At 32.1% G+C, this 17,367-nt stretch overlaps 1 protein-coding gene across 1 annotated transcript in view; it reads right to left on the bottom strand.

Annotated features, from left to right (window-relative positions):
• Positions 1–17,367, bottom strand: part of LOC125057824 (allatostatin-A receptor) — a 78,527-nt gene that overhangs the window by 27,625 nt on the left and 33,535 nt on the right. The window lies entirely within an intron of this gene.

The raw sequence follows: 17,367 nt of genomic DNA, 5'->3' as shown, positions 1-17,367 counted from the left end.
TTTCATCCCTGAGGTCGTAGGTTCGATCCCCGGCTGTGCATCAATGGACTTTCTTTCTATGTGCGCATTTAACATTTGCTCGAACGGTGAAGAAAAACATCGTGAGGAAACCGACATATATTAACCGACCCAAAAAATCGACGGCGTGTGTCACAGGAGGCTGATCACCTACTTGCCTATTAGATTGATATTACTTACACGTTATCAATTACATAATTATTTTTCCCTGTCGTTTTCGTACGAGATCTTTGAAATTGTTGCAATATCTATAAACTTCTGCCAATTTAATTAGGGCATATAATAGGTTTAAAAGCAAATCTGCATTGCCAGGAAAACAGAATTAACATACAGTAACAAACAATTACGTTTTAATTAATTCAAAGTTAATAGAAAAATAGACAGGCATTTGCCAAACAAAGTGGATGAAGTTACCTAAGCACAAAACCCAAATATTATGATGTTATTTCAATATCCGTAGCGGTATTGTCGCAAACTTGGAGTGTGGTATGAAAACTCAATGAAGTTGGATTCGGAACGGAATCCCCTTTGAAGTCCCACGGTAAGCTTGACTAAAGTTTGATTCGGATACTGCGAGTGTGTGCTGTGTGCGAATCGGAGGTATTGATAGTATTAGTATCGCTAGTTATAAAACAGTCACTAATACCAAACCATCAAAGTAAAGAATCAACTATTTCCAACATTAATAGTTCTACACAGACAAATAAATTTAAATGATTGAATTATAAATACAAAGTGCTTTAAATAAAACTGATTTATTGCTATTAGCCGCTAATATAATAAATTTTGTTGCTGTATTTAATTTTATGATGCCGGAATTGTATAAATTATGTATTTAAAAGAATTATATAATCTTAAAGCAATGGTTTATTATAAGGACGGTATTATTTTAAAACAAATTCTTTATTTTTTATTTTATTAATAGGCAAGTATATAGCTTTAACTTAATGTGACCTGAAATCGAACACTATTTGATTTTATACATTGCTTAAAGACAAAAATTACTACAATATATATAGATTTTTTAAGAACTGTCGTCAAACGGGTAACAGGCCCACCTTATATTAAGTGATACTGCCCCGCCGTCCATAGACACTCCCACTGGAGCACCCTAAGTCAATTGGTTCGGAAATACTGCAATGGGCAGCTGATTCCACATAGTGGTGGTGCGCGGCATAAAGTGCCTCAGTTGAGGAACGATTGACGGGTGGAATTTCATATTCTGCCTCGACGGCCATTACGGCATTAATCTGAAGAACTCATCGAACACTCTGCATGGAATGCGGAAGATGATGCAGAGAGATCCACAACTCTAAGCAACGCTAGGGGATTGAGCAGCTCGGAAAGTGCCTGGTTGTGTACGATTCGAATCAATCTTCGTTAAATACAGACAAGTGGAAGGAGCTGGTACTGGGGAGCTCCCGCCCAGCAGTGAGAATTTGCGCTTTGTGTAGTTACAAGCGGTGGCCCGGAGCGAAGCTACCCTTCTCCACCAAGGTTGGACCACCTTGGAGGTTAATTTAGCCTTCCCATCCGAATGACCGAAACTGAACGTCATTAGATATGTCAACGCCCAGTATTCCGATGCTGACTAAATTAATAGTAGTTCTAGGTATTATATATTGAGTCTTGAGAAACTTATAAACAAGTAAGTATTCCATGGACCTTTTTAAATTAGATCAATGGTAATGGACGGTGATGGATTATCTACGTTGTAAAAATAATCTTTCTTAATAATATTCCAAGAGCACATACTTTTCCTGTGAACTTCTTGTTTACAAATCTGTCCACAACTTTTATATTAGGAAAACATTTTCCATTGCTGTTATTTTTATAATGAAGTTTTCTTTAGGTGAATGTATATACATTCATAAAGGATTTTAAACACATTACACAGTCATGCAAAAATAAGCAAAAGACCTTAATAAATACTTAATAATGATTATTTTAATAAACTATTTACAATTCTTCATAGATATAGGTAATAGGGAAGCGATTTGTAAAATAAACGCGTATTAATAATAATAATTTGGTAATAATTTTGATGTATAACTCTTTAAAATATGTAGATTAAAAGAGAAGTAGTGGCGGCTGTAGACGTCTTGTCAAGAAAACCTCGAAACCAAAACTAATTTAAACTTTTTAAAAAAGTTTAAACTTTTTACTTATTATTATATATTTTTTTTTTATAAATACATATATATATATTTTTTTTACTTTGTACTTTAAAAACGTAGAAAACCTATTGCATTAATAGGAAAAACAAACAGTGGCGTCACAACCTTTTAGGTCTGGGCTCTGTTCTGTATCAGTTTCGTGATTGTTTTTCATGCCGTCGACGTCTGGAGTTCTAGATGCGCCGCGCCGGTGTCCTTGCGATATTTGCCTTTACCGTACTTGCGAGTGTTATACGCGCACCGAAAGTTCATTGGTGCACATCCGCCCAGTACGACCTCGGGGACGAGAGTTGCACGCTGAAGACATTAGACCAAGACTACTCGTAAACGGTCGCGGCCAATTAACAAGACTATTAACTTTCGTCAACAGTCTTGCTAAATGAATCATTTGTCTGTATAAAGATTGGGAAATTGTTTGATATTTTTTTATGATTACTCATATGTTATTGGATACTAATAAACACTTGAATTAGACTAGACCTTTCGATCCAGTGTATAGAGAATTTAATTGCTTCTTTTGGAATACAATTATTTCTTTAATATTTCAATATCGAATACCATTTCTCAGAAAAACAAATTATCTTTCTGATCAATCATGTGCTGTTTACCTACTGTTATTATGTTATCCGACAATTTTGCAAGATATTTACGTAACTTCGAAAATTTGTTTTATTAAATGTACAATATATTTATAATGAACTGAAGATTTTGAAGTGTTTTTTATAAGTTATGTAAGAAAAAATAATGGAGCACTGTGCACATCTCGTCCCTGAGGTCGTAGGTTCGATCCCCGGCTGTGCACTAATGGACTTTATTTCTAAGTGCGCATTTAACGTTCACGGTGAAGGAAAATATCGTGAGGAAATGTTGCCTTACACCCAAAAAGTCGACGGCGTGTTAAGCACAGGAGACTGATCACCTACTTTCCTATTAGATCACAAATGATCATAAAACAGATACAAAAATCTGAGGCCCAGGCCCCAGACGTAAAGATTTTAGCGCCACTGATTTTTAATTTATTTCTCATGTTATATAATTAATACCTATGCGTAATTAAGTCGGCAGTTCATTAAATTTTCTACCGTTGCAGAATTTGATAATGACTGTGTGCGATTGTAAATGTAAATTTACAGTTAATTAAACTTGACAATTCAAAAGTGTACTTGGTTACCCACTTGAATAAAGATATTTTGAGTTTGAGTTTCAGATAGTTAATTTGCAATTCTCATAAATTATATGGAATCCTAAAGCATGCATAACTGATATTCCAAGGAGTTTGGGTCGAACCTTTATTAATATTTAATACTGGTATTGTTTATAGTTTTCTTGCGAGGCCCTAAAATAGCTTCTCACAAGCGATTTCCATATTTGCTTACCATTATGGAATGTCAAAACAATTATTAATTGCTGATTACGCGACCGCGTCTGCACTAGAATTAGTTTCTTTTGTTTAAAGTATAACACGTATTGGGTAGCCCGATTTATCGTATAACTAAATATATTGTTCTGAAATGTACTATTAAGTTTGTTGTGGAAAAGTTCGTTATGTTTGTCAGAAAATTATAAACAATGCATTACAATGAATAATAACGAATAAATATTTTTTTATAACTTGATAGAAATATGATTTCACGTTAATAAAATTTAAAAGTCCTCAAGACCGATTTCGTGGCTGCGTGTGAGATGGAGTGCGTAGGCTGATGACGTATGGCAGATGTATTCAAACACCGCTAAATTCCTAATCCAGAGCTGCAAAAAGCTTCCTAAGAAAAATTGTTATTACATTTTAAATTATTCGGATCTCCGGTCGAACACGATCACCAGAAAATTTCGTTAATCTAATACAAAGTTTACATTTCCATGGCAAACATTAATTAAGTATTTACAAAAATAAAACGAATCAGTAAGGGTCCTTCGAATACTTCAAGTTAAAGTTATTTAGGTCAAGGGGCTATCTTTATTTATTAACCAAACCAATGTTCATTTTGGTTTAATAAATCATATTTCAATGTTAAAGCTTTAAAGATATACCTTCAAGTACAAGAGTTTATAGTGATTACAACTAGATTATAAACTTCAGGTACGTTTTAACAGATTATACGATCACAGAAGGGAATTCGACTGTGTGGTTTGATAATATTATAAAAGGCTGAATTTATGTTTTGTATAATATAATTTTGATGGTTATGCTGTGATGCGTGCGCCTTGTGGATCGCATAGAGTATCCAGAATACTAAGCAAAAGATGAAATTTCTTGTTAGGTTATTAGGACGTCCACCATGAGTACGTCCGTTTGATGTGCCAACGCCCAAGATCTAATAATCTGTCATGCTAATCGTGCAAGGATTGTATTACTTACTTAATAATAAAAAACCACATCTTTGTGACGCTTAGTACAATAAGGATTTTTTGAAAGCATCGCTATATCTTTAAGAAAAGGGTCCTTTAAGAAAAGAGCGTAACAATTCTTAAAAGGCTGGCAATGCACTTGCTTGCACAAATATTAAAGCGCCGTTTGATTCAAGCTATGAAAAACTTAAAGATTAACATACAAACTTACAACAATTCCAGAAGACAATTATTTACCAAAAACATTCAAAGATCTTCCTACTAGAGTTTTTAAAAATCGACTTAATATACGTAGTAATTTTAGAAAAGTACTAGTTTAGATTGTACCACCATAATATTTTTGTACAATTTTCTTGCAAATAAATAATTATTTTTATTACAAAAATATTTAATACTTTGATGTGCCAACGTCTAATTATAAAGGTACGCTAGTCTTCGCTTGTAGTACTCACGTAATGCCATCTTTTGTCGGTTAGTAGCGTTAAGATTTGTTGACTTAAGCTGAAAAGCATCCCGATATCTTAATGTAATTTATATTAGACGATTAATAACCACTCATTTACATTCAGTGCCAACCGAGGGGGACATTTTGCTTCTTAACCTGAAAATAATTTTCCGGCTTTTACTTCCGCAGTGGAATCCTAGCATGAGTCAGACAGTTACTTCTAAAAGAGTTTAACATGCGGAGCGGTTTTCAAAACTGGTTACTGCAACTTTCAAGTTTTCTTAATGGGTTAAGTTCAGTTGATATATTCAACTTCACAGTAAAGCTTATTTATTATCCTTTTGATTCTGTGTCATCACTTAATTCACCTTAAACATTGTATTATTAACAAAAGAACACGTTTACAAACTTTATTGTTAAAGATTTTATTATATATTATATTTAAGATAGTTACAATCAAGTAACTATATTGTTATATATTTGGCAGGAAATATATTACTTTAAAACGTAATTTAAATTTAATTAATTTTAATTCGACGTATTCATTCCAATATCGAATATTACATTAATTACTTTTAAGTATAATCAAGTTCCAGTCTTTGATGTGGAGATCCCTTGCCGATTTAATTTAGCTCTGTTTATTATATTTTGAAATTATAACGTAAATTACTATGTACTGAATCATAATTTAGTTTGCAGTATCTATTGGATTCACTTTCCGGCAAATGTATTATTCATGTTAGAAAGCACATATTGAATATTTAAGAGTAAATACTTGCTTATAAAGAAAAGTTATCAATAAAGTCATTTGTTTCAGATGACAACTACACACCATGCTAACCACCCCTATTGTACTGAATTCCATCTATTTATGAAGAAAAGAAGATAAGTAAATTTTAAGGGATGTTTTTATTTATATCAATTGACATAAAAGTTGGCACTTATTGAAATCTTATACGTCGGCGAGTATACCCTATTACTTACATCCCATTTCTAATATTATTTTCGATATATCCTACTCTCTCTAGGCCACTGCTACTTCACGACAACGCTTGACCACACATCGCACAACTGACTGCTACCAAATTAGAGGTGCTTCAATTGGAAGGTCTGAGACATCCACCGTACTCTCCGGACCTTGCTCCAACAGATTACCATTTTTTTGCGAAATTTGGATAACTTCTTGCGAGGTAAAAAATTCAACTCTGATGGGACATTTCACTAGCCCCGCTTATTCAATGTCCAGAACTTCTCACATAAGCAAGCAATAGTTGCATATTTTGTAATAGGGACTTAGACATTCTCCAAATACCAAGAGACGTTTTAAATCTAGGGCCTAAATAAATGAGACGTACTTAGAGTTGTTTGAGAATTAACGTTACTTAAGCCTTAGTTTAGCAAGGGTTTTAGAGTTCACCAGAGAGCCAATCCAAGTAAAGAACATCAAGGTTCAGTGCCGTAAAGTATTGTATGACATATTATTGTATAGCTGTGAGTGTGAGTGCATATACGTACTAGTATCTTAGCCTGCGATAAAATAAAAATAGACAATTAATTACGAGAGTATTGTGGACGGCAATTGATTGGTTTGATCTGTCGCATCGCCTACAGTGATAAACAACCTACGCTAGCTTATATTTATGTAATAAACAAGGAAACAATTCTGTAAAGTTACTCAGTATGTATTATAATGAAATATGGTTAGTATTTTAACTCCTTATTTGGCACCGTTTAGTTGAACGGCTAGGCTGTTAATTGAACGGCTAATTAAGCTAGTTGGCTGCGACACATACACATTGTTATAGAACTATTAAATAAATAAAGAACAAAACTTCTTTAACATATAATATACAACTAAAATACGCAAATCACATACGTAGGATGTAGTTTATTCCAGCCCACTTTGGAATAAGCCTTTTCATAACATCGTTCTCAAATTTCAACAGGCGAATAATAATTATTCGGATTCCATTTCAATTTCGTACATTTTAGTCAAAACAGCACAATCTGGATTCGCTCTGAATAAAAATTCGTAATACACGTTATGCTAATAGGCGGTGCCGACAGAATTTTTAATAATCATAAATTAAAATGAATTTTGCACCCACCTATGCTTTTTGAATACTAAGCTGCTTACATTATAACTGGCATCTGTTGGGATTACTCTTCTGCTAGGTGAAAATATTTGTAGGAGATGTGCATTTTTTGTGATGTATAAATTTTCATACACAAGATTCGTACAATCTTAAGTGGTATAAGAAAAAGCGACAATGTATTTTAACATTATATATGTACAATATTATACATACTAAGAATAATAATGAATAGTGAATAAATAGGAAACAAAAAAAAAGTTTGGTCTCTGTGGCAGTATCCCTTTAATGCTGGCAGCATTTACTCGCTGTATTGCGATACTTATTATAAAGGAAAAAAATTGTCAGTATACATACATATAGAAATTCCATTCTTTCACATACATAAAAGTGACATCTATACATATAATATATCTATTTGACAGCCGTGACCTACCGAAATTAGTCGAACAGATTCGAAGGAATAAATAAAAATGTACTTTTAAAATCATAAAAGCCTAGAATTATGTTACTTTACTATTTATATTTTTTTTTACTTAAATTATTTGTTTTATTATCCTAAGCGGACGAAAGCACAGGCATCTACAAAACTACCTTTGTGTACACTAAGAAATATTTGCCTTTCCCTTTGAAGACAGAAAGTCCTTTTTAATAAAAATGTAAAATGTAAGTGGAGACGTCAACGCGCTGTCACTTGTAAGCGACATAATGTCAAAGGGCTGAATTGCAAATTCCCGCCTTTTTCTTGTAACATTTTAACACGAGCCAATTTCTTTCCTGTGTTAATTTCAAAACTATTTTACATTTCTAGCAAATAAAAATAATACTATTTGGCACTAATTGACGGAGGATATATTCCATTCCTACTGACAAACGAAAAAAATATGTACTTGTCACGAATCTAATCGTCTGACATTTAGCAATTGTCAAGTACCAATTGACAAATTGCATAAAAAGGTGTTTAGCTAATATAACAAATGGTACGCTCGAAAGAGATTATTTAGGTCATATGAAATAAAATAAAAATAAATCGAAATAATTTTATGTTAAAAGTGACAATTTGAATGTTCAGAAATCCTATAGAACTACCTATTGATTAAACATTTTTAACACATTTTCTAATAATTTAACATATATAAAATACTTGTAATAACTACAAGTTAGAGGTGTTTTCAGCAAACTGTGATTTATGACCGTTTCAAGAGAGCCTACATACAAGATAATTAGAATTTACGTCGTTATCAGGAAGATGAAACATTATTCACGCTGTTAAAGAGCAATATAAAGTGGTACAGTTGTCATAAACCCGTTTTCAGGACCCCTTTGATGAAAGAATATTCTTCAGTGAACTTGCTAGGAGTGAGGCAAGGACGGAATGATACGCGAAAGAGTGGGAAGATTGGAACCTTCTCGAAGCCAGACTGAACATTCTAGAGCGACGTGCGATGTGGGATATGGAGATAAAGAGAACGTACGTTCTAGAATTGTACGATAATGCTAGCACTCCAGCTACTTAGTACCACTCCTGACTTGAAAGTTCTCGAATATCGTTCACGATTATTCCCAGGGATATGTATGCGGGCTGAAACGCGGCCAATTAATTCCGTTTTGAGAGCGAAGAGTTTAAAGTACGAATATTGTGTTAAGTGATCAATTGAGATTGTTAAGTGCGCGGTTACTAAAGTAATTAGTGACGGTTTTTTTTCTAGCGCATTTCTTCGCGTAGTTTGTGTCTTTTTATTACAATTAAATTCCTCTTGATTAATTTAAAATAAACCCTTCAACTTATTTGCGATTCTTATCCGATCCCTTAGCTCGTAGCCATATTGTTTCGATATATAAGTTAAAACATATTATGTTTAATCAGCCATTAATAACAAAATAATACATTAATTGGCGGTGATAAATACCATTTATTTAAAACATTATCTCCTATCTTGTTCACAACCATGACAGTACCAACTAAGTCACTATAACAACAGACCAATTCCATGAATATTTTGATTTCAATACATTCAAAGGACCCCGACTTCTTAGATTTCCATTCAATAAGAATGCTAACTTTTCATAAAGTCGAGTTAACTTTGAAACTCTGATGGTTCAATACCTGTGCTGATGGTTCAATAACTTGATAGATTCTTTTGAATACGTAATTTTATTCCTTGACATTTGATTTAAGAGGGTTTGACAGAAAAGAATAAAGGTTTCTTTGAAAATTATTTTGTAGTATATTGACTGGTATATTCTTCAAATAGTATAATGGAAATTGTATTTGTACTTCTTAAACCAACATAATTTATTTGTAGAAACCGAAGCTTTTAAAAGAAAGATGTCATTCGATACACAAGCGAAGAAAAATCAGTTAAAAGGGGACGCCATCTCGTTCGTTGCATTGCTTTAATAAATTTATGTGATATTGTTGGAAAACTCGTACGTTCACAGTTTTCCCCCGGCGATGTTTAAATGAAGAGACGCGTAAATATAGCACATATACCCAGGCGTGGCTAAAATCAAAAGGCTTTATATATTTGTAATTTGTTTTTGACGTGACAACGTCTTATAATTCGATGGAGCCGGCTGCACGCACGAAAAAACATGACTCATGCGGAGTAACCTCGCGGCGCGGCGTTACCTCTGAGGCGTTCCATTTAAGGCTTGAAATGCAAGCGCGAGCGCGGAACGAGCGACAAAGAGGCACAAAAAATTGACATAATTGTATTTATGCGTACAAATACATGTAACTTGATCAATTCAATTGTGATGTCCATTTACCTCCTCTATATCCATACAAAATATCTATCAAACAAATAAAATTAAAATTTTGAAAAATGCAACCAAACGAAACCGACTGATGGAATATCAGTATTTTCTTGTTGACGTTATCACGTTCAACTATCGTCAGTAAACCGACTTTACAGACAACCGATTTTTTATGTAATAGGAGGCTTATCTGATGTTAAGTGATACCCGCCCAATGCCCATGCACACTCACATTGCCAGAAGGCTCCCAAGGCTGTCGTGGTGATACGGATAGTATTTTGTATTCTGCATTGTATTCTTAAATTTGGTTTAAATTATGTGCGACGCATAAATCTTTGCAGCAGTGTTACTTTAAAGTACATGCGTGACTCTTATGCATCTTGCATTTGAGCCCCAGCTTTGCACTATCTAAGTATTTTATGGACAGGAAAGACATCGTGAGCAAACCTACACGCCTAACATTCACAGATGATTTTTTTACGGAATAGGATAAACGAGACTACTGGACGCCAAAAATAGCAGTCATCGTAGCCCATGGACACCCATATTTAGTGGGTACGTTGCCGGCCTTTGAGGAAGGAGTATACTCTTACTTTAGACAATTGGAGGTCGTATCACTCAATCGTGGAGTGTGTCAAACAAATAAGGAATGAAAGATATCGAAAGAAGAATAAGAAGCATAGAAAGATCACCTATAAACAAGTTGATTAAGAAAAAAAGAGATACAGAAATTACGGAGTAAAATGAAGGGTGGTCCTAGAAAGACTAGTATTTTAATGTTCTGTGGGAAAATTAACTAAAAAATTACATGAGTTTTTAAATGACGAAACAGTTTCGTCAAATCAAATAAACAGATAAACTTACGAATTGACTATAGTAATCCCAACTCGATATTTTATCCATAAATCCTCAGAAACTGCAACTAAGTTAGCGGATCGGGTTAAGCTAACCGTTGTTTATGGTTAAACTTTACCAACTGTAAGTGTTACAGTCAATTATTGTAGTTTGAGTTGGTATTATTTTTGCCTCTAGCAATGAGGGTTGAATGTTTATTTATAACGTCTGGTGTAATTACTATATGTATATATTTATTAAAATTAACCACATCATACATAATGCTATATCTACATCCATCTAGCTATCTTTTCTAAAAAATATCACAATTATGGTTATATTTTTTAGAAAAGAATAATTTTATAAACTAGTTAATAGTACTCATTGTAAAAAGTAGCACGAGATGGGGCTTCATTAAGAAATGCTAATCGGAGCCTATCATAGCTTCGTTATTGAGTAAGCCCACAACGAAAGTCATAATAAATCATTGACTGAAAATTTTCTCGCGTTAGGTTCATTTTCACGTATAGAGTTTTAGATTTGCCGCCAATTCACAAAAATAAATGACAAAATAATGCAATATACTACATTAGGTTACCAAAGAGTTCTAAAATTGGAATTCAAAAAAAGGTTTTCATTAGCAATGTTTCTATCTGGCCATTTCTAAACATTTTCAGTGTTACCCACGTATATCGAAAAACCAATTTTTTTCAATGTTTTCTGGGGCTTGGATGAACAGTTAAAGTAGTTAATAAAATAAATATTAAATGAGTGGCGACAACCTTTTTAGGTAGGAGTTTTAGATTTCTGTATCTGTTTCATGATATGTCAATCTAATAGGCAAGTAAGTTAAGTAAGTAAGTAAGTTAAGTAATCAGCCTCCTGTGCCTGATACATGCCGTCGACTTTTTGGATCTGAGGCATGTCGGTTTCCTCACGATGTTTTCCTTCACCGTTCGAGCGATTGTTAAATGGGGATCGCAACTACGACCTCAGAGATGAGAATCGCACGTTGAAGCCACTACGCCAACAGTGATCTAAAAAAGTAGTTTATAAGGTACAATAAAGAACTATTAATATCTTGTTAATTATTTAAATTGTATGACTATACCAAAGTGTATTCAATGACACTGCATAAACATGAACGTACTATGTTTGTCCTTCTATCCCTTTGAGTAACAGAAGATTTTTGTAATTTCGTATTTCGTTTACGGGAGTCTTGTTAATTTAAAAAAAAACTTATGAACCTGATATAAATATGAATATTTGACGTAGTCGGTAGTTTTAAGCGTAAAAATTGAAGTCGAAAAATGCGTCTTATTCTTTTGAAAACAAAATAGTTATTTCATTATTTTTAGATTGAAGTTCTTTAAAATTTTCTTTGAACGCAAATGAAGCAGATAGTAAAAGCTTATATACAATATATTAATAACGCCTTGAATAGCTAGCTACACGTGTTCCCGAGACAGACTACACCTGTGCTTTTAGACAAAGTGACATCATTATAGTTAACTCTAACGAAGTTACAACACAAGCGCGATGCTTCATTTTTCATTTTATAAAAATAGTATCGTGAACGCCTTCTTCAGTTCCACGATCTAAAAAAAACTCACGAAATTCCGCAAATGTTTCAATGATTTACTGATCAAACTGACAGTGAGAAATATAATACTTTAAAGCATGACAAAAATAGTAAAAAATTATGTTAAAGAATTCGTTTATCACTTTACAAAAATCTTGGCATTTAAAATATGTTTTACAATATCACGGCTTTAGAGATACGCTAATATAGTCTAGTCGACAAGTTGAAAATGGAACAAAATAGAGATACTACTCTTAAAATTATGTGCGATAGCTCATTGGATCCGGAATGACGTCTAGAAAAATGTGCTAAAAGCGTGTATTAGCACATAAAAAATTGCAAAAGTTATAGACCATTAAAGATGAAAAAATAATGGCATTTAGTTTTTTGCCAATATTTAATAAACTATTAATATTTAAGAAATTTCAAATAAAGATTCTGAAAGAGGAGGAAATTTCTAATAAAAAACTCCTGACTCCCAGAACTCTATCTCCATTATTTATAATGTTAATTTAACGCTGAAAATAGGTCTGCGGTTGACATTTTTAGGATTCGCGCGTGGCGTCAAAAGCGACTACGGCACATTAATTAATTTACTTAAGGTATTGAATATTTTTTTTTAAATTTGAAAAAATTATGGTGTGTTCTGAACACTATAATTAATTTATTCCCGTTGAAAATTTTACTTAAAGTTAATTTTTCAACAAGTTAAATAATTGTTAACTAACGAAATTTTCTCGAACGACCGTCTTAATGGTAAGTGAAAAAAAATGTTTAAATAATGGTCGTAAAAATATTTCGCTTCGTAGAGCCTTTCTTACATTGTATTTATTATACTTTGTTATATATGGTTGTTTTTGTTAATTTTAGAAGTTTTAGAAAAAATAAACAAAAGTTGAATATTTGTTTATAACAAATTGGTAAGTTAATAAACAATAGAATTGTTGATTAAAAAAAAAAATTTCTGTTACTTTATAGAAGACTGTCAATTATGATTTTTAGGAAAAAAAAAATTTCTTAACTAATTATTTAAACAATAGAAAATTAAAAAAACTATTATAAACAATTAAAAATTGTTATTAAGGAAAAAATTTTTTTTTAAAAATCATAAAATTTTTAATGTAATAAAGTTGTGTTAAATTTTTTTTAAAAAATATTGATTTAATCAATTTGTTTAAAAAAAATTTATCAACAAATGGCGGAAATTTTTTTTTTTGCAAATCAATAAATATCTTGCATTAATAAAAAAACGATTATATGATGATGTAGAAAAAAAAAATTTTTTTTTTTAACATCATTACATGGATTTTTAAGTTTTTGTTTAAGTAAAAAAATTGTTATAAACAAAGTGTAAATATTTTTTTAACTTTTATGGCACGATCTTGTTAAGTATGTATGTAAGAAAGGCTCTACGAAGCGAAATATTTTTACGACCATTATTTAAACATTTTTTTTCACTTACAATTAAGACGGTCGTTCGAGAAAATTTCGTTAGTTAACAATTATTTAACTTGTTGAAAAATTAACTTTAAGTAAAATTTTCAACGGGAATAAATTAATTATAGTGTTCAGAACACACCATAATTTTTTCAAATTTAAAAAAAAATATTCAATACCTTAAATAAATTAATTAATGTGCCGTAGTCGCTTTTGACGCCACGCGCGAATCCTAAAAATGTCAACCGCAGACCTATTTTCAGCGTTAAATTAACATTATAAACAATGGAGATAGAGTTCTGGGAGTCAGGAGTTTTTTATTAGAAATTTCCTCCTCTTTCAGAATCTTTATTTGAAATTTCTTAAATATTAATAGTTTATTAAATATTGGCAAAAAACTAAATGCCATTATTTTTTCATCTTTAATGGTCTATAACTTTTGCAATTTTTTATGTGCTAATACACGCTTTTAGCACATTTTTCTAGACGTCATTCCGGATCCAATGAGCTATCGCACATAATTTTAAGAGTAGTATCTCTATTTTGTTCCATTTTCAACTTGTCGACTAGACTAATATTTCTTTAGATTGTTGTTATTCAGTGGAAATAATAAACAGTAGCATCGTACTAACTGCTATTGTTAATCTTTTTCATTCAATACGCTCAATTTGCCAGTATAGTCTAGTGGCGCTTTAACTTCTTTCAGTCGAAATCAGATTTAATTTCCAGACACACGAATTTTAAGTAAATCCTAATAGGCAGATAGGATGCGCACCAATGAACGCAACCGCTACCGCCAGCCAGATTGCCCAGACTCTAACCAAAAGTGCAAGAAGGAAGACATCACAAAATCAGCTGACCTTAAAATTTTACGGATGAATATAGCTACGTTTTATTGAGCTTCTACCTAAACGACTCGTGAAAAATGGAGCGTAAAATTAAAAAATGTTTCAAATTGAACAACTTTTCTATAGCACTTTAAATTTACATCAGTTCATATAATAATTATTTTAACAAGACTAATGAAGCCATCGTTTTCATGGAAACAGACAATTTTAAAGGCTCCACACAGAGAGAACTGTACACAATTGGAGATTATTATGCCCTAGAGCATATAGCAAGATGCACAGATAAAAGGCGGACTTTAAAGGCAACTATATGGAAAGGAACAAGGAGAAGAAGAAGAAGAGGACGCCCCAATAAAAGGTGAATAGAAGAAATAGAAGCGTTAGCAGGAAGGGAATAGAGAAAGGAATCCATGGACATAGATAGTTGGAAAAAGATGGAGGTATTTACCCGTGAAGAGGTTCCGATCGACGATACTGAAGGTAGCCAGGATATAGAATATATACTATTATTAGAATATATTATTATAATTATATGTCTCCTACATATAATATCACATAAATATATCACAAAAAATGTTTTATATATCAGTGAAACTAAAACAGATTTTGAATCTGCGATACTAACTAGGGATACTAGAGCACTGAAATAAAACTCAACACAGGGTATAATCAAGGTTTACTCCCAAAGGATGGATCAACGATATCCCTCAACGCTGCAGCATCATTGCAGTTGCCAAAACGCATTGCAGTTTCGAAAGATAGGAGAATTTATCTGTTAACATTCAATTTTATGTTACAGAAAAATACTTTAAAATATCTAGACAATACCTAGTTAGTGACACACTAAGGAAGGAAGAAAAGTAATATTTTTTACTTTTCTTAATGGTAATGATTACAGAAATAGAACCTCTCTTACATTACATTAATTTAAGGAAATGCTGCTATCATTAAAGGTACACTGACACCGGGACCAAACTTTTTTCTATTTATCAATTTTTACTATGCAGGTATAGTAGATTGTGAATACTATTATATTTGTGTGTTGGAAATAAATATATAAATACTTAACAGATACTCAATGCACTATGTGCATATTACTTCGATACATTCTATATGAATCTGAGATTGAATATATAAAGAAACAGAATTCAAAAGTGATTTAACCTTCATTTGTTAGCTATCATGTCACGACTGACGTCGTGGACGTCTAGTAGCATTTAGAAATAGAAAATAATTAAGAAAAACGTGGCAGTTTGTATCACTTGACTTTCGCTGTAAAATAAATTGTAATTAAACGAAGTTGAGGTAAATCAATTTATTTTCTACGCGTGGGTTCAATATACCCTTAAAGAATATTAAACTTCAATAGAGTTTAATTTGTTTGTCTGAGTTGAATCAAACTTCGTGAGGCTTCAAAGCCGCAATAGTTCTCAATTCATTACGTTATTTCTAAGAATTTATTACAATGTTTTATTTCAAATATAACTAGTTTTGGTTATATTAAACAAACTAATAATAATATCTTTCGTCGTTATGGCTATTTATAGAATTATATTCCTTAAATACCTCGCAATATAAACTACATTATTCATTGCACCTCCTTACAAACGTTGTATAAAACAAAAAAAACTTGGCGATTAAAAAGAGTGGCGGAGAGTTTTTTGCCAGTTGTTCTCTTCCGTTCTACGCCCTTGATTAGAGAACTGGCAGTTAATGTAAAATTGGAAGCATTTAATATATATTTCTTTTTTGACGTTCATAAGTAGACATTGTGTTACCTACATGAATAGATGATTTTTGACTATTGACTTTCATATAAATAAAATAGCAGGCTCATTTTTATAATACACTGGTTGTCATCTGTGTTATTTACTTGGTGACATTATGGTACCTTTCTCGATAAAGTTACATCCATCACAATTAACTTAAACATATTTTATACTGATAGGTCAAAGTGCAAACAAAACACGAACCATTTTTATAAGACAATCAACAAAAACGATTGCAATCGACTTAACAGTTTTATAGTTTATTTTAATATTTTATCTCAACTATGATGGAGCGCTAAGCGTTAAAACTAGTAACCCGTTCATGGCGCCAGAATAAATTATAATAATTATTGTCTGCTTATTTCCAATCTGCACGCAAACTTCAACTATACTCAGCTATAGGAAATGCAATATTGCCAAAGCGTTGAATTGTATATTTGGGACTTAAATAAATTCTATATCATGAACCTTAAATATGAATAATTAGAATTAAGGATTACTCCAATTTGAGGAATCACGGCTCCACCTTAACACAGGTTAAATAAAATTCTATCACGACTTGTTTCTAGTAATATTAAGGAGGCGCACGGATTTGGATTCCTTAAAAAAATGAAAAAAGAAACTGATTTTATTACACGCATAATGTAAATGATATTATCTCAGTTTCCAGTGAATTTCATTCGGCGATTTTTATTTTATTTCTTTTTTATTCTAAGTGGCGTTTGTGATCAGGTTAGGTTAGATTAAAGCCAAAAAATTGTATATTCTTTCATTAATTTCACAAATGATGATGTTTTAATTAATTTGTATGGGGTTAAGAGCATGCTCCATCACATTATTTCATGTTTCTATACGTATATATTGATACTACAGATATATTGAGAGAATAGACAGGAAAGAAAAGGCATAGGCTAGTTAAATATCTAGATCATCGCAATTCTGTAAGGGAATGATGACAGCATTAGGGCAGCAATGATTCGAGCAGTGAAAGATCGTCACTTGTTTGAATTATATATAAATGTGTTTAAATATGTGTGTTCTTCTTATCTCTTATA

The sequence above is a fragment of the Pieris napi genome, chromosome 17, assembly GCF_905475465.1.
Source record: "Pieris napi chromosome 17, ilPieNapi1.2, whole genome shotgun sequence".
NCBI classification, from domain to species: Eukaryota; Metazoa; Arthropoda; class Insecta; order Lepidoptera; family Pieridae; genus Pieris; species Pieris napi.
The sequence above is the reverse complement of the archived record's forward strand: the minus strand, read 5'-3'. Positions and strand labels throughout refer to the sequence as shown.